This window comes from Gavia stellata, chromosome 1 (genome assembly GCF_030936135.1).
Source record: "Gavia stellata isolate bGavSte3 chromosome 1, bGavSte3.hap2, whole genome shotgun sequence".
Classification (NCBI taxonomy): domain Eukaryota; kingdom Metazoa; phylum Chordata; class Aves; order Gaviiformes; family Gaviidae; genus Gavia; species Gavia stellata.
In genome coordinates, this window is record NC_082594.1 from 80,709,724 (window position 1) to 80,728,257 (window position 18,534).

The 18,534-nt window shown below is 44.9% G+C and overlaps 1 protein-coding gene across 1 annotated transcript in view; it reads left to right on the forward strand.

Moving 5' to 3' along the window:
• The first annotated feature begins 4,522 nt into the window (after positions 1 to 4,522).
• The window catches only part of TBL1X (transducin beta like 1 X-linked), a 199,859-nt gene continuing 185,847 nt past the window's right edge, over positions 4,523 to 18,534 (forward strand). Inside the window, exons 1-2 of the mRNA XM_059815202.1 lie at positions 4,523 to 4,552; positions 5,411 to 5,554. The gene's annotated coding sequence lies outside the window, so the exon portion shown is untranslated. The remainder of the gene's footprint in view (positions 4,553 to 5,410; positions 5,555 to 18,534) is intronic.

An 18,534-nucleotide genomic window follows, 5' to 3' on the forward strand; every position in this document is an offset into this window, starting at 1 on the left:
GATGAGGAAAGACAAGGAAAGAGATGATCACCTCCCTCTTCTTTCTATCCCAGACTGGCAGGAGGCCAAACTGTCTCTAAGAGTAAATTAGAGCAACATAAAAAAATCTCTGTTCCATCTGAGGATCCTAAGGGACCCATAAAGCTAGCTTAGCCCCTCGTGTCAGCCCACTAAATAGATCAGAGGAGTGTAGATCACATACATCAAAGTTTCGGATTTATTTTACCTTAAGTAATAACAATTACACATGTTCCACATACTAAAAAATATCTTCCATATAGTAAATAGGAGTGTTTCCCTCATTTATTTAGATTTTTGCAACTGCACTTTGGAAGAATAACTGAATATGTTCTTAACATCTTATATAAAGAAGCAAAAATACACTCGGCATAGTGCTTATCTAACATGCAGTGTCCCCGAGCAGCGGGAGATGTTCATTGATTATATAATGGCACAAGGAAGAAACCATGAATAGTGCATCCTGGTTTGCAACCTCTGCAACAGTGTAATAGCATCAAAATTTTTATCAGAAATTATTAGATTCCTATTAGATTAGATCAAATTCCTGTTAGAGCCTGAAGAATCTAGATCTTCACATCTCAAAAAGGTGGATGAAAAAACATCACTAGGAAGTGCAGGTATTACAAGCCACATGAAGCAAACCATGGAGTAAAAAAAGGGTAGAGAGGATAGAAAAAGGATCAAACCATGCTTGCTTTACAAAATCAAAACATTTTTGACTGTTTTGCTTTCCAAAAACTTTGAGATGAGGTCTCCCACTTTGCTTTTTGATTTTTGATAATGTTGTTTTACTCAAGAGGTCTGCTTGCACAAGTACTCGCGAATTAAGCAAAAGCTTTCAGTCTAGTCCGAAGATATCAATGAAGTAATATGTGAAAAAAAAAAAATACCAGTGATGGTCTCAATTCCTGAAAATATCTTAGTCAATCAGAAAGTTATTTTAAAATTGAAACTCTTGGTATTAACAAGTGGCTAAATGAGAAATTGTTTTTTGATGCTGTGGAGCAGTTGCTCACATGAGTGACTCTATGAGAACATTCATCTGAAAAATGTCAAATACTGTAAGGATGCTCACAAAATAGAAATCAAAGCTTGCCACCACAGATGTGCTAAATAATAATAGTAACAATAATAATAACAACGTGCTAAAAGTCTTTACTTTCCCACCATGAGTTGTCTGGCGGGACAACTCATAATAGCAAAGCTAGGCATTTGTGTTTAACATATTTCTAAGTGTTGCAGAACTAGTGCCTACCATGTCACATTTCAGTTTATAGAATATCTATGTATGTATTGCAACATAAGAATTGCATACTGCAGCTGTATCCAAATAGTCTTGAGGCATCTATTCAAGTTAAAACACTGGTTCCGTTTTCATTATCGTATCAAAAGTTTGTATACTAATTGTCTTAAAAACTTAATTAGCGGATTAGCAGTTCCACATTTTTTACAGTTCATAACAGGAGTAAATAACTAATCTGTGTTTCAGACTTTTTTTGTGAGGAGAGTTATTTAACTACAGCTATGTAAAAGAAGAACCAATTATTTATTTTTGAATGATTTGCTTATTCAAGAGAACTTACTTTTATCTGCATAGCCAGAGAACAAAAAAACATGGTGTGGGGGGAAAACATAGTTAGAAACAGTTACCAACACAATACACGATGACGAAGCACTAGAAAAATACCAGTGGCTTTCATCTTTTAAAATGCAAAATATTTTGTCTCATGATCCCATTATCTCCACAGTAGGCCAACCCCGCTAGCCCTTGAGTTTGATTGTTTCAGGTTTGGGTTTCCATTTTAATGAGGGTAAGAAACCACAGCTCTGGCTTCCTTCATTTGGAGCTGCAGGGCCACAGCACTGCTGCAGATCGCCATCGCTGCGTCACGAGTTACGAAACCGAAAAAACAAGACTCTTAAAAACCTGGTGATTTCTTTTATATGTGGTCGCTTTGGGGTATTCTGTTACACAAAGGCCAAAATTATTGTAATGGCCAGAGCAGCGATTCACTCTTCTATCTCATACTCCACCATCACTTTATAGTTGGGGGTTTTTTTTTCATTTTAATTGAAAAGAACCCAAGTCTTCCTCATGGGTTCTGTGCTGCTCCCCTTAGCCAAGCATAGCTTGAAAATACCGCCTTCCTTGATAGACTTCATTTTAAGTTCTCGGCAAGCATTACATCAACATTTAACCTCGTCTCCCTAGGGGCTAGCTGCAGCCTGCCCGGCTTCCCGGAGTAGTGAAGACCGTGCCTGCCATGGCTGCGGCTCAGACACAGCTCTGTACAGACGGTTTGGACTGGCCATAGGAACTGGTTCAGAGAGCGAGGAGAGGCAGGCAGCCGTAGCCCTTCGGACTTGCCCTCTTCTGCTTGCCCTGCTTCCTGCAGCACTGACTTACGCTGCGCTGGTAACGGGCAGCGGTTGTGCCCAGTTAAAAAAGAGTAGAAGTCACTTCATTGTATGTGTATGAGGCTGCAATTTCATTTCCCTGCCAGCACAACACCTTCGGTTCCCCACCACCCCCTCTTTCCGTGCCTGCCTCTGTCTCCCTGCCGCTCAGCAGAAGAGCGCGCGTGGCCAGGCTCCGGCCAGCCTGGGACAAGCTGTCCGGGTGCCCAGCTGGGACCCGGGGGCTGCCTGAGCCGGAGGCTCACCGGCCTTTCCTCACCGGAGCCTGCTGCTCAGGACATCCCCCCTGCCCCAGTGCTTCCCGGCCATGCAGCCCGCCATGCTGAGCTGGCCTAGCCAGGCTGAGGGGCAAGGACCGGCCTAACGGAGGGGGTGAGCGCTTAATCACTCTCTGCAGAAGACGGGAGGAGTGGGAACGGACCCAGCCTCCGCGCTGGGTGACAGAGCCTCGGAAGCTACCCAAGTCTTGACTTGGGACCATTTTCTGAAGAGTTTACCTCACTTGTAAACCCATAGGACTTTAGGGAAAAAAGCGCAAACAAACGAAAAGCACGAGAACTAAAAATTCAATGCCATCTCACTATAAATCTGGAGGGGTTTTAGTTTGTTTACATCGTTAAGTAATAAAAACCTAATGTAGGTTTTGCTTTTGAAAAAAAGTAAGTCAGTCAAATGGGAGCTTATTTGGAACGGGAGACATTTGCTCATATGTCTGTCTAAGAGCTGCCGGCCTTGTGCCGCAATCTCTAGACTCCGAATATGACAGTGAATCACATTAGCCCGCAATAGCCTTTCCCAGTGTTTGGAGAGTTCTCATTTCAACTCATACATGGATGTACGTAGCAATGATCTTTGTTGTGCTGCCTTGGATGACATCTTATTTTTCCATAAGAACTGTCAGTGGCAGCACATACGTAGGCTTTGGGCTAAATGTACAAGCATGAAACTCCCTTTAATGTCAAAATAAGACCAGAAAAGAAAAAAGTGGAAAGGTCATTTGGAAAAAAACAATAATAAATACGACTTTCGGGGCCTCCTGAGTCTCGCCGTCACCGGGATGAGCCCACCGAGGCAGACACCCAGGCAACATCCAGACCATCTTATTATTTCCATGACATTAGCCATGAGGCCAGGGGGGTCGCGACCGCCAAAAAAAGCCCGGCGGCCCCCTCCAACCGGCCGGCCCCCGCTCCGGCGTTGCAGAGGTACGGGCCGAGCCGGGGCGGGGGGGGGCGGCACCGGGCCGCGCCGTGCTGGGGGGCGGCGGGGGGGAGCGGGCCCGCTCCCGGTGCGGCGGGGATTTGGCGTGCGCAGCTACTCGTCGCCGCGCGGTAGCGGCGCGGCGCGGCGGGGCACTGCGGAGCGCGGTAATGATGTCAACTTGTTATTTACTTTCCAACCCCGAATGACTGAGCAGGGCGAAAGGAGAATCAATCAGCCGCCGGGTGACCCTCCAGGCGGAAAAAACAGGAGCCCGGCGCCCGCCGCGGCCGGGGCGGGGGAGGGGAAGCACATGGAGCCGGGCCGCGTTGCATCATCCGCCCGGTGCGGGGCTGCGCCCCGCTCCCGCCGACGGGGGGGGGGGCGGGGGCCAGGACGGGCACGCTGGAGGCTAAAGGGCAGCGGCCTTTCTGTCCCCGGGTGCTGCATTCCCACCGATAAGCAGCGGAGCCCGTTTCTGCTGATTCACAGCCACGGAGGCCGCGGCAGCCCGCCTTCCCCCCGTGCTCGGGGGGCGCTGCCCGCAGCCCGGCCTGTGCGTCACCGGCGGCCCGGGGAGAGGAGCGGGGAGCGTCGCTCCGGCCGGCGCGCAGCGGCGGCGGTGCGGGGAGAGCGGCCGCGGTGTGCAGCCGCGGGGCTGTCCCCCCGGCCGGGCGGGGCAGCGCCCCGGAGAGCGGAGCGTGGGCCCGCGGAGCGCGCCCCGCGCGGGTCACTGCACCCTGCCCGCTTCGGTGTGCAAAACACAGCGTCGTAGCAATCCCGCGTTCCTCTTGTTTGCGGGAGGGCTCGGACAATGCGCCCCTATGTCGGCCGGCCTCTGCAGAGCCGGGCCTGCTGCGCCTCTCCCCGCGCCCCCGCCGGCCTCAGGCTTAGTAGTAGCAATACGGCAACGGTAACGATAGCGGCGACAACGGCCGGGCCGGCGGGAGCCTCTGAGCGGGGCCCCGGTGCCGGCGGGCGCCGTACGTGCCGGGGGGGAGGGCAGCCGTGGGCAACGCGTGTCCCCGGCCGCGCGGGGCGGCCCCGCTGCTCGCTGCCGGGCTCGCACAAGGTTAACGCCGCGCTGCTCGGCGGGGTGGGGGAGGGTGGAGGTTGTCCTCCGTGCGCGGGGGGGTGGGGGGGGTGTGCGCGCGCGCGCGCTTGGTTTGTCGCCGTGTTTCTGTTACGGGGGGGCGTGGGGTGTTAAGGCACAACGGTACTGAAAATAAAGCGTGGAAGCGAGGGGCAGAGTTACCTGAGGGCACCCCGAGGGGCGTTGGCGGCGCTGGGGACACCCGCCGTGTCTGAAGTTGCGCGTCTCTGCGTGTGCGTGGGGCTGCGCGGGACCCAGGTGGGGGAGGGCGCGGCGCGGCAGGTTCGCCCCCCACCCCGGCCCCCCTCGCCCCGCCGGGCTCCGCCGCTCGCCCCCCGGTGCCCCCCCCACCCCCCGCCGCCCGCCCTCCCCTCCCTCCCTCCCTCCTTCCCTCCCGCCCGGCGGTGGCGGCGGCGGCGGGCCCCGGGCGCGGCCGGCTCCCCTCAGCGCCGCTCCCGCCGCCGCCGCGCGCCCGCACCGGCCCCGCCAACCGCCCCCCGCCGGCGGAGCCGCGCCGAGCGGCGGCACCTCCTGACCGCCATTCCGCCCCAAAACTTTCCGTTTTCCCCTTCCCACTCTCCGGGACTTCCTTGTGCCGCCTGTGCGCGCGGAGGGGGAGGAGGAGGCGTGTGCGGCGGCGGCGGCGGCGGCGAGGGGGGATTTACAGTCTCCTCGCAGGCTGGCCGGGACCCCGGGGGAAGAGGAGTTGCACCATGCGCGGCAAGTGAGGGAAAGTCTCCGCCAGCGCCGCCCGCAGAAGTTGAGGCTTTCCCCCGCCGCCCGCCGGAGTGGGAGCTGTGCCTTTAACGCCCGCTGAGCGAGGTGAGTTTCCGAGGCGGATTATTCATCCCGGGGACCCTTTTTTTTTTTTTTCTTTCCTCTTACGCGCGCCGAGGTGACAAACGTCCTTCCCCGGCGCAGTCCCCCGAGCCGAGCCGAGCCGAACCTGGGGCCGGGGCCCGCCGCCCGCCGGCGTCCCCTCTGCAGCCTGCCCCGGCTCGGCGGGCTGACCCGCCCGGGGCTGGGGGGGCGGGCGGGGGGTCGCTCAGGCGCGGCCTGTGATGACGAAGTTTTTTGAACCCGGGCGTTTTGGCGTCTGTTTGTGTTTGGTGTGTTTTGCGGGAGCGCTGGGCCGAGGAGATGTGTGTGGGGCTGCCGTCTCGGTGGCGGGTGTGCTTTCGTCTGCCCCCGAGCAGACCGACGCTGGGGCCGGGGGGTGGGCAGTTTGTGGAGCGTTTCCCTACTTCTGAGATAGTATTTTAATGTGGGGGGTTTTTTTCCTTAAAAAAAAAAAAAAGAAATGCTGGGTGGGGGTGTGGGAAATGCGAGGTATTCACGCTCAAGTGTGGAGTTTGCAGAGCCCGGGTGGGGGAGGGGATCCCATTCATCGCCAGGGCTTGAATCAGCAGCGGGCGGAGGGGCCGATCGCTCCCGTGCATCGAAGTTTACTTCCAAGTAGGTAAACAAGTTGATCTGCCCCCCCCCCCCCCCCCGGCGATGTATGCTGCTGCCAAGGCCGTTACCGGCGCTGCAGGCCGGTGGAGGGGCGGCGGCGCTGCCGGGGGAGCCCCTCGGGGGGACCGGGCGCTGGAGGCAGGGCGCCGCGGGCGCGCAGACCTGTTGCGCACCGGTTTGTTCCAGGCCAGCGTGCCCAGCGTCGGTGCGGCTCCCGGAGGTGATGGGGCGGGCCGCGGGCGCTGGAGGCAGCCGCCGGCGGGGCGGGAAGCCGGTGGACACCTTTCCCTCAACTGCTGTCATCTCGGCGAGCCTGTTCCCCATTTTGTGGTGCTGGTTCAGTCGCAGCGGTCGGTCTGATCGCTCGGTTCGGTGCAGTGCGCGGCTGAATATCGGCGCGGTGTGATGTAAAGCGAATGACCCTTGACCTATTTAATTATATGTTGTTGGGTTCTCGAGCAGACATCCTGCACAGCACAAAAAGGGGGGAAAAACACAAAGCCACACCCTAAAAGTTAGGCTTGCATATTAATTTCTCGAAGTCGGTGTTTAGACTGAATAAAGGCTTTCCTTTATGTTGTCTTAACATGTCTCTTGCTGTTATCCACGAGGATTTGCACGGCGTTTTTCCTTTCTTGACGCACAAGTCCTGAAGTGGGGGGGTGGGGTGTGGGGGGGTGGGGTGGTGGGGGAGGGGAAGTGGTCTGTTTGGTGAAGCTCATTGAGCATTTCGCGAAAAAAGAAAACATTGCAGCATAATGTTGCAGAAAACTGAGATACTCCACTGAAAAGAGCGTTCCTCAAGTGATGATTTGAATAAAATGGAATGTAAAATGAAAATTTCAAGACTGGTATTTTAGGCCAATAGTATGAAAACAAATACGTTGTGCCGGAGGGAAAACTGATTGTAGTAATAAATACAAGGTCTTTCTTCGTGACAAATATAATGTTGTATCTTTCTTCCTTAGCCCATTTATTAGCATTTCTTTAACTGAGACTGCTCGTGTGGCATGTACAAGATTTAACAGAATATACCTTGCTTACCATGTGGCTGCACATGCTAGATTTGGGCCTCTTCCTGTCCTACAGTTAGTATACTGTCAAATACAGAGATACTGGGCAGGTTTTGAAGCAAATGTATTTATTCTGTGATAGCAGATGTTGTTGGCAAGAGAGCAGGATTGTCCTAGTATGTTTTGGTGGGTTTTTTTGTTTTTTGGGGTTTTTTTTAAACAATTACAGATAATAATCTCAACATCTCAACGACAGCAATAGTAAAAAAGGGAGGCTTTCCCACAGAAGGTTTGTAGAAGGGGTGGGAGGAAAAAGGCAAGTGAGAGGGGGAGGATGCCATCACATTAAAAATACATTAAACCTTTCTTGGGCTACACGCAATAATGGTAAAACCGGTGGAGATTTGAGCAGAGCTGCTGTAGTCGTCTCAGTTTAACACCTTCAGCAAGCTAAGCCACAACCAAGGTTGTTTTTCCTCCCGCTAAGATGAAAAAGTGTGCTTCAGAAGCAAAGAGGATTAAAAATTATACATACATGTAAACACGAGCAACTACGCAACTGACCAAGTCTCATAGGACGAAAAAAAACCCCTCTGCAGAGAAGTTGTCATCTGAATACATCCTCTGCCCTTCCCCCACCCGATTAAGTAACTCCAGTGTACTCTGTCATGCCACCGTTGTGAATTACGCTACTTCTTGTTCTTTTCAGCGGGTGGCAAGCATCCTCCACGCTCAACAATAAGAGTATCGAAATAGCAAAAATAAATTAAGTCCTTGATAGGGAAGGGGGACATGCCTGCGCCTGGAGTTGTCAGGCTTCCGCTCCGCCAGTTTGTCGAGTTCTGGTTCTCCCATTTATCTACGGATGGGCATTTCTCATTTCTGTGATGACGGACAGAAGTAGACCTGTTGTCCACTTGATGTGTCTAACCTGCCATGCCTCCTGGAAGAAATTCCTGAACGGAGACTCCTCCGGCAGCGGCAGTCGTTAAAGGCCTACATCCCTGAGCTTGGAAGGAGTACGCCCTTCAGCGCAGATGGGATGTTGTTTCTCGGTAGCTGAGATAAGTCAGTAGTGCGGTACGCCTAGGATTTAGCAATACGCTCAATTCAGTTCATCGTGGAGACAAGTCTGGAAAACCCATCCCAGGGCTAAAGCCCAGTGATCACTGTAGATAGCACGTGGGTGCGTGCTTCGATGCCATTAGCTCTTGCTATTTTCTGTTGGCTACTGCTGAAGTCCAGTGCTAGAATTCATGAAGTCCAGTGCTAGAATTCATGCTGTAGTCCGTATTGAACTGATGTTGTTTATATTTTAGTAGTGCCAAGGGGCCACCCTTCAAAGCAGGGCAATTTTGGGAATATTGTAGACGATGATCCTTTCCCTGAAAAGGTTGTAATGTGAGTGAGTGAGGGAGACAAAAAGCCAGGAGGGTAAATGGTGGAAAAAACTGACTCAGGGGAACAGCAGCTGATTGTAGTGCCTTATCTGCCGGACAACAGCGTGACCTCAGCTGGTTGGTAGGAGAGAGGAGGGTTGTTAACACCTGGCAGCGCTACTGCCAATAAATGGGGCTGCTCTGCACAAAGAGGGTGCAGGCATCCCTTCGCCTTCGTGGCGTGTGATCCATACCCTGCATTCTCTTTACTGTTACTCTGTTAATTCCTAGTAGTATTTTGGATCGTGTACACCAGCCTGCCTATAAAACGATCAAGGTTTTGTAACTCTTGAGGATGGATTATTTTTTTCATAATCTTCGTTATGAGGCAAGATGGAAGTGATTTTGTAAACTCTTTTTCAGCTGCTAAATTAAACTCCATTCCCTCTTCCCCTCCCTCCTCTTGCCTATTTTTAGTTAGGAGGAAATAGCTGACCTCTTTACAGCAAGAACCCAGACCCCCTGGGTGCCATTTATATGTTTCTACCAAATGGCCTACTTGGACAAGTTGGTTGAAATGAAACAAAAACATTGGAACTACGGCTCTACATAGGAATAGCAGCCTTCCTGTCAATATAAAATCTGTCATTTTAATGATACTGAAACAAACGTCCAAAGGTGAAAAATGGGGTTTAGGTTATTTTTCTTTTCTTTGGTAGACAAGGGAATATTTTAAAGACTTTTTTTTTTTTTGTGGCAGTCTGGTCATTAATATAACGGAATTTCATTTAAGAATGACTGCAGTATTTTGTTTTACAAACACAAGAAGCCCCCCGAAGTTAGGACTGTGTAAAAGCTAGGGGAAATCAAAGAAGGATGTTCAGTCTCATAAGAAAAGGTCATCGTTTCTTACTGGTTTTCTTGTGAAGATATCTTATCCTAGGTGGAGATCTGTAAATTATAGTTAGTAATGTTTAGTCATTCCACAGAAATACAAAATTGCTTCTGCTAGCTTAACTGAAAGCAGGTTTAACTACCGATACATGGCTGTTTTTGAAGGTTAAGCAGCACAGGCATCTTGCATTGCTTTTCTTGTGCGTGTTTGTATTTAGTTTTAAGTGATATTGATGCTTTAAAAATATTGGACTCTAGCAGCCGGTATTGGATTTCTTCATTTGTTGTTTGAGGAGAGAAGTGTATATGGGTGTACATACATACAGTCTGTATGTTGCCTCTGTAATCCTCCACCCAGGTCCCAGCCACCAGTCCCTGTCTTTACTCTGGGTTACTGGTACGACTGCAGTAGGAAAAGAGGCTTGGGGTTAGGTGCATCTGATGATTTGGCTTCCGTTTTTATCATTTTGTTGGCTTTATGCAATTATAAGGGCATCACAGTGTTTAACCCCATTTGTTGACCTTCTCTATTTGTAGTACAGACAGTCAATACATGTGCGCTTGTCCTGTTTAAATTGGAGCGTGTGTAGAGATTCATAATTTTGTATGAAGCTGTAACAGAATTTTATGCCAAGAACCCTATGGTATCCATTCAGCATAAAATCATTATAATAGTACTGTAGTATGACGAAGCAATTATTTTAATATTTTAGCTAAGTGCATTGCATAAATACCATTTGGCTTGGGTGTTGAATCTTACTCATTTGCTATGAGAAGTAACACAGCACACTAAACATGTGGACAAAACAGTGCCTCTTGATGCTTAGATGACACAACTTATGGCCTATTTATGAACAGACAAGTAGCACTAATAATGTGTAATAATTATATATATACTCATCAGAATACTTTCGTCTAATTAAGTCCTGAGTTTTATTGACTCTCTTTGCCATTGGAGGGTGAAACAAGGCTTTTTAAAAAGCAGTGTTCTCCATTAATGTGTAACGGTTACTCTATACGTTGCTCCACTGCCACTCAAAACATGATTGCATTTACTGACCTAAATTTCATTTGATCTCCTAATTCTTAGTTACAGTTTAACCTCTTACTACTATGTAGTGGATTTAGAATGCATTTTCTCACATAAAATCATAATTTTGTTAGGTGGAAAGATGTGGTAACATCAAATGTGATTTTCTTTTTTTTTCTGGTTGAAACACAACTTTCCCATACCTGCAATAAATTATTGATACAGCAAAGAAGATACGTTTTTCCCTTAAGCATTAAAAATACTTGGAAAATATCCTTTGACGGTATCTTCAAGAAAACAAAGAGGATTTTCTTTTGGTGGATAGATTCCCTTTGTCATTCTGCAGAATAATACATTTGTTGTGCTCCTTTGTGAAGGCAGCAAACTGCACTGGATGTACAACTTTGGCTTCTGCTGTATTTTGCTGTGTAGCACTATCAGCTCTTCATTAATCCTCTACCGTTGAATGGAGACTCTGCAGAATATTCTCCGTAGTTCAAGAGTGAAGCCAACTATTTACGATTTGTATTTCTGAACAGAATAATCATGTTATAACAGTACCGCTGAAAGGAAGCTGTGGCATTATGATTAACATGTATACAGCTATTGTGTTTCATGCTTAGAAGTGTCCACTGATGAGTTTGTGCCAATTTGAACACAACCCTGTAGCCTGCAGCAAAATCATTGGAAAGATGTTCTTCCAAAAGAATTGACCTTCACAGTGTACAGTTAATACATAGATGAGATTTTTATAAAGTGAAGTAGAAATAGGGATTTTTTTCAAATCCATGTATGTTGGTAACTTACAATTAGGAATTGTTATAACCATATGATAGTTGCACTGTCATTTAGCAGCTACAAGTTGCTTGTTGTCTATGCCAGTGGGTTTAGTCTAGTTGCTACTGGCAGAGGGTATGTGCGTGTCCAGAGACCCATTTAGTGTTAAGGCTTTTGTGAGCACATAGTCTCAGTTGGGATTGTTGACCAGTAATCAGTTTCACAAATATTAATAGTTTAAAATGAACTACACTAATTGAGGTGTGTGCGTTCATGTGCATATACGTATACGTATGTAGATAGCCTTAAGGTAGTCCGAAAAGTAGCTTTGGGGAAAAAAGGAGTCGCCCTGAGGTTGGAGAACAGTGCTGGAGTGCAATGGATAGGCTCTCAAACCCTGAACTAGGATATGCTCAGGTTTCAACCTCCAGTCAGCAGCACCTGAGATGGTTCAGAGACAGCGAAATGAACGTGGGACTGGGCCAGGCTGGATGTCAGGTTTTGGGAGAAGACAGAGGTGCGGCCTCCTTTAATTATGCGCTTGCTGAAATGTGACGAAGTCAGGAGCGCATGCTGTGTTTGTACATCTGACTGAGCATGGTGAGACCAGGAGGCGACAACTGGGGTACCGTATGTGGCTCATGTATGCAGTCAAACTTCAAAATGATAATCTCTTCATTTCTTCCTCTTTTTTTTGGTTTTTGATTTTTTTTTTTTTAAATTCTGTTTAGTTTTTGGTTCCTCTTAGAAGTAGAATTTAAATCCTGATCTCAACAGAGAGATTGAGGTCAAATTACCCTCTTCCCTAGCGTTCTCTACAGATAGGGCTGAGCTTTGCTGACGGGGTGGGACAGAGAATCCAAGCACAGACAGTGCCTGTTCATATTGTGGGGATTAGTTTCCAAGGATATCTATCTGGTGATTTTTACAGTCACAAAACAAAGTTAACTCTTCTCATGCCCATTTACATCCACACGTGAATTAGACCTTTAGGGATTAATTTGGTTACAGAATTGATTGAAACACACCAAATCTTTTCTGATTTTTTCAGAAGGTAATGGTAATGCTGCCAATTATATGCATTCAGCTCTCTTTCACTGTAGCTTAATTTCGACTGCTGGTTTTTTTACGTTTTGGATTGAGTTTTGTCCTTTTTTAATGTAAGAGCTTCTGTAGTTTTATGTAGTTATTATCGTTTACTTTTTAGTTTGTTGACTTTTAAACTAAAATAATGTGATCCAGAAGGCACAGATAAAAGGCAGGCTTGAGGATTATTCTAATGAGGAACACGTCTTCCTATCCCACTTCTTAAAAATTAAAGAACAGAAGCAGGTACATTTTTAATAACATTGCATAGTGTTCACAAGACAGATTTTGTGTCATTCTGTGAAAGATATTCAAGGTTTCTTTATTTCCATCTTGACTATTACTGTTTTTTTGGGTTGATGGTGTTCTAACTCATTAACAATGCTCATTTGTATTTGTAGGAATCTGTTGTTATATTCAAAAACCCAATCATGCTCGGCTCTGATACTTCTGCTTGTATCAATAAATATCATGTATCTTACATACCCAGTTAATTTAAATGAGTCAACTAGTTTAAAAGTAGTGCATGACAGTGTATCGTAAAAATTCGTCCAGCTTCATTCTCACAGGATTTTATGTGCTCGGAAAAAAAACATAAGGCAAGCTGAAAGGATGGCCCTAAATACAGTATTAGAGTGGAAGGAAAGAACCTATTTATTACACACAGGTCAAATTTACTAAAGCATTAACATAATGATTATTCTCACTGCTGATGAATGAAATCAACTTTTCTGGGAGACCACTGTTATGTCTTTGCTGCCTAGCCTGGTGATACTGGGTAGAGGTTAGGTAAAAAATAGAATGTAGCTTAGACCCCTATGGGCAGTTTACAGAAATGAGGAAGAAGAGTGGGAGTAGGTTACTTCAAAAGCTAGGCTCCGCTGGTTTTAATCTGCTGACCATCAAGTAGCCAACAAAAATTTTTTAGGAATTTTCTGAACTGTATTTTTTTTCTTGGCTAAGATGACATGCCTTCAAAACACTTATTCCTGTGCATTTCTTCAGTGTTACGATGGTAGTATGTATGGTATGTGGGTATTTTCTAATATGTTAGTGTTGTTTTGTGGTTACAGCAATGGCTTTTTGTGTGTGTCTGTTTTTTCTAATGTTTTGTGTGTTTTGTATGCGTATGTGCTCACTGCTGGATTAAATTTTTTATTTTAAATTTTGCTTAGGGTAAGCAGTATGTTCTTCATGGTATCTATTATATTACCAACAGCATATATTTTGGGTGAAAAAAACACTTGACACATGGAAGAGTTCTGTGTTCTGTAATGGCAACATGTTAAATACAACTACACGTTGTCAATTTGATCATACTCGGTGATTGGTGGCTTTGTAGATAAGGTTTGTTGTGCATAGCAGGTGTTCATGTACATGGTGTCCAGCGTGAAAGAAAAAAAATTTCATTTCCTCTTGCTAAAAACATAGTGACCTCTATCCTGTACATATTTTAAAAGTGTTCAGATAATTACAGGTAATACTTTTGTCGTTGTTTGCTGCTATATTTGTATTGCCATGATAGTATTTTGAAGTACAACATTTTTCCTTTTTTTTTCCTAAAGTAAATTTGAATATATATCTACAAAAACAAAAAAATCTGTTCCTTAACATCTTTACAAGGCAATTGATAGGGCACTCTGTTCCAAGCTGGATAAATCATTCCACTGTAAGTGGAATGTAAATGTTTTATCTGCCTACCATCCTACAGAACTACTATGAAGATTTTATTAATGACTGGTTTTGAAGAATTTTAAACATCGAAACACATTGTCAGTTTATTTTGTTGCTAGTTTATTAAAAAGTGTGAATGTAAAATTCTACTTCCTTAAGTACAATCCCATTTTCCATCAAATTATAAATTAGGATAGCTAAGTATCAAAAGAAAATTAGGAAAAGTTTTATCCTCCTTTCGGTGGTCAGTTTAGGGTTGGAAGTAATGATTGCTTTAAGTTGTTAATCTGTAAGTTAGTGTCTTGGCTAACAGACTTGGGTTTAGGGTATTAGCTTGCCTCTGAACAAGCCTCTGTTGGGTTTTTCTAACCTTTTTGTAATTGCTTCTAAACGTCTTTTTTTTTTTTAACTCCCCCCTCCTCCCCCCCAGTGAAAACTATTGGAGTTTCCAGTGAAGTTTAAGAGGTTCTGTTTTAACGGATATTTTCTGCGTTTCATAGTTTTTCTTTCTGTCAGCTCCAAGATACACGGGTAATGCCAGCGAGGACAGAGTTTATGATACATTTGTGTGTTGAACATTCAGCAAATCCTGTTATAGCTATGGCCTGATACTGCAAAAATGTATTTGGCATGTGCAGGAGACTTCTAGGATCAGGCCTTATATGATGGCAGCACAGATTCTTGACTGATTAAGTAAACATTTCTGAGCCTTTTTTAAAACATCGGATGACGTGTGATTTTAGCTTTAGTCCTGATAGTCAGTGTTCTTGTAATGAAACAGAGATTGTGATGTCCCTCTCCTTTCCTATAGCCCACATAAGTAGTCTTTTTTGTATGGCGTAACTTCCACGATCTATTTTGAATACCATTCTTCTCTGAATCCTCACAATGTTCTTTGAAGTTTCTGTAGCTGACAAACATGAAGTTGAGATTTAGAGCCCAGTTTCTTTAAAATGTCCAGGAGCTGTGTTAGCTGTGTTGAAATTTACTTAGGTTTAATATTTTGCAGTATAAAGTGTAAGACTTAATAAGTTGAGGTTGCAGACACATACATTGAAAAGTGACCAGCTTATATGGATGGTTGGAACCTATGACGTTTTTCAGTCAAGTGCCCTTAGTTTTTCAGGCCAGCCCACATCAAAAGAGACGTCTAAGGAACGCTAGCAGCAGCCACCCATAAAGCGACTGGCAAGCAGTGGCAGGATGCTCTCGTCATTGCCTCTCTAGATCGTGGATAGCCTCAAAACTATTTTGCTTACTGTCACCTATCATATAAGAAGCCCAACACGTCAGGTCCGGCACCTAATGGTTGTCTTCTGCGTAAGGGTTACGAATGCCATACCTTCTGTCGAGACCATGCACCAGCCTTCCCACGCAGTGATAGGAATACCCCCTGCATTTTGCACTGGCCAGAGTCTGGAGCTATACTTTCTCTAATCCGTTCTGTGATGAGTCTCAGCAGTCTGGCTCTCACTGCTTTGTACAGACCCCAGCGCCAAGCCTGCCTCTGCTGACTGGTTCATGCCAGCTAAGCAAAGCTTTCTGGAGGTATGAGTCCTGCAGCTGGCTTGGTTGACACCAGGGAGGCTCAGTTGGAAGGCAGAAGCCTGACAGCGCATAGCGCGACACTTCATCCTTCACATTAGATGCTGGCCATAGAAATAAATACAAAGGTTTCACGGCTCCTAGATGCAAAAAACCCTAGAACGGGTATGTCTGTGTACTGGTGATGTGCTGTATGTGTTTTATTTTAATTTACTGTTTTTCTCAGGGGTGGGTGCTCAGTGTTTGTCAACAGTGGATAAGGAAAATTATGCGGAAGGAGCATTAAGTTTATTTTTCTAACCATAAAAATAAATTTTCTGACTCAAACTTTGTTCATTTGATGACTCAAACATTCTACAAATAGTTGTTTTACATAAATATATAATTATTTATGCTGTTAGCATTGTCTTTATTGTTGTTTTTGTCTTTGGAAATACATATGGTTATTCCTCTGGTGTCTCAAGTGGAGCGAATGTCTTGCCAGCCTATTTAACGTGCTAACGTATGTGAGAAAGTATGCCCTGTGGCCTGAAACATAATTTATGCATTTGCCAATTGCCTCAGTCTTTTAATTTCTGTTTGTATGCATTGCATTTGGTTAGGTTGAATTTATTATTGATTTCAGCTGTTTGCAAATATTCTACTGACAGACCGTTTGCTTGTGTCTCCTTTGAGCCAGCATTTTACCCTCATTAGTCTATGGATGTGTTCTTTTGAATGTTAGCCAAATGCATTCATAAAAATGGTAAAATTAAAAGAAAGGAAAAGTACGAGAGCTGTGTGACCTATTATTTGTAAACAACATTATGAAACTGCCTTTCAGTGTTTGTACTATATGTATTTTTTTTTTTTCAAGTTTTCCCTTTGTATTCTCTCAGGTTTTCTGAGCTTCCCATCATACACAGCCATTTGTTCAGATGTTTTAATTGCCTTTTTTTCTTTCCTTTTTTTTTTTGGGGGGGGGGGGTACATTCTTGTTTGGTTTGTTTTTGAAGACTAAAGCTACTAGGTAAATAACAGCAGTAATATTTACCAGTTCTCTAATTCCGTAGTTTCAAACTGTGGCTTGCAGGCTGCCAGGGGACACACGGACTGGTTTTTTAGAGATCTGTGGGGAGAAAAAAAAGGAAGTCTATTGTCATTCTGTTCAAATTCACTGTACAAGGTATCTTTATAGGTCCACAAATTTAAAGAGATTAAAAACCACTGATCTAATTATATTGTAAACTTCTTAAGGATGTGATGATATCTATTTTTATGACTTACTGCTTTGTGGGTGTATATATCATTATGCAAGTAATAATCTTTGTTTTCACAGAAGGTAATTTATACCAACATTAAATTTTGGCATTAGTTTTGTTACATTGTGTAGATTTTTAGGAAAATGTCCCTTCTCTTTCGTAGGGCTGTGATTAGTATTCTCTGACAGAACACAGATCTGTCTGATCTTTAGTTGCACAAAGAATAATCTAGAGAGGAGCATTTGGATTCCCTTAGTTTGTGTTTATCAGGTCTGTCACATAGCAAGCCCGCTCAACTGATTTTTCTTTTCTTTTTTTGGGGGTCTTACGCAGTATTAGTTTTGGTTTAGACTCCAGCCATTTATACGGTACCATCGCATTTCAGTAAATCCAAATTCTTGCATCTTAAAACGTCAGGAATTTTGTTATTTGGTGTTACTACATTTCTGTTTTCTCCTCTGCTTGAGAGCAGCACTCCTTGCTAATGTTAGGAGGGGTTAGGTAGAGGAGGTGTGTATGGTGAGAGTGGGGGTGGGAAGTAAAACAGGCTCTGGCTGTTTACACATTCCAGGCAACCATAGATCTGCTCTCTTTGAGGCCTGAAATATTTTCCTTTTCACTATCAGTCTTGCAGATCTGGGGTATTTGGGCACACTGCCAATAAAAATAAATAATAATGTGTTAATCTCTTAGCTTGAAATGTAATAAACTGTATTTTACCTTTTTGTCTGTGTGCATAAGAATAAAGATTAACAGGACTTTGTAATTAGAATATGACATTTTTAGAAATACTGAAAATTATGACTATTGCTATACTTTCTTCAAGAATTGCCTATAAAAGGACAAAGTAAATTTTACTCCTTCCTTCTTGCTAGTTTATTCCAGAGGGAAAGTAGCATAATCAAAATATTTTTGCTAACTAGATTTTCTTTCTTCAGCATGATAACCTTTGGCTCAGAGCTGACAACAACTCCCTCTTTCTGATTTCCATGTAATGCGTGTATGTACATGCGTGTTTTTCATTTATTTTGAGGTGGGTTTAGTCTGCTTTGTAGTCTTTCATTTGATTATTCTGGTTTCCAGCACTTATGTTTCAGAGTTCTGATGGAATCAGATACACAAAGCCATCCACCTGCATGTCTGTTTTTTTTTTTAATATTGGAAATTATTTCCTGCAGCCTGCACTAAAATACAGACTGAGCAGGCAGGCAGATGAATAATGATTTCTTCCAGGTTCTGCATAATGTAATGAACAGACTTTCTGTTTATTATTATTTATTAGCAATGTTTGTATACATGTGATTTCCTTCCCTAAAGCTTGCTTTCTTGGGTTTCTTAAAGCTATGTGTGCCATTATTGGTTTTTCCCAAGTGGTGCAGTAATGCCACTTTGTCACTCCAGTAACTTGCTTTGTCACTGCGACTTGATGTGGCTCAACTTCGTATTGTTTCTGCTTTCTGTTGCCCTCCAGAAATACTACCATATAATTATGACACAAAAAACAAGACAGTCCCACTGAGATAACAGCTGTTACCTTCAGTCTTGAGACCATCCTAGCACATGCAGTGCAAAAAGTAATTCAGACTATACAGTTTTTTTCCAAAGGCAGTTAATTGCTTAAAACTTTCTTGCGTAGCTGTGACTTGTCATGTAATCGGCGTTTAGAGGCATTAAACCGCTTTTGGAAAAGCTGTAGGCTACTGCAGCT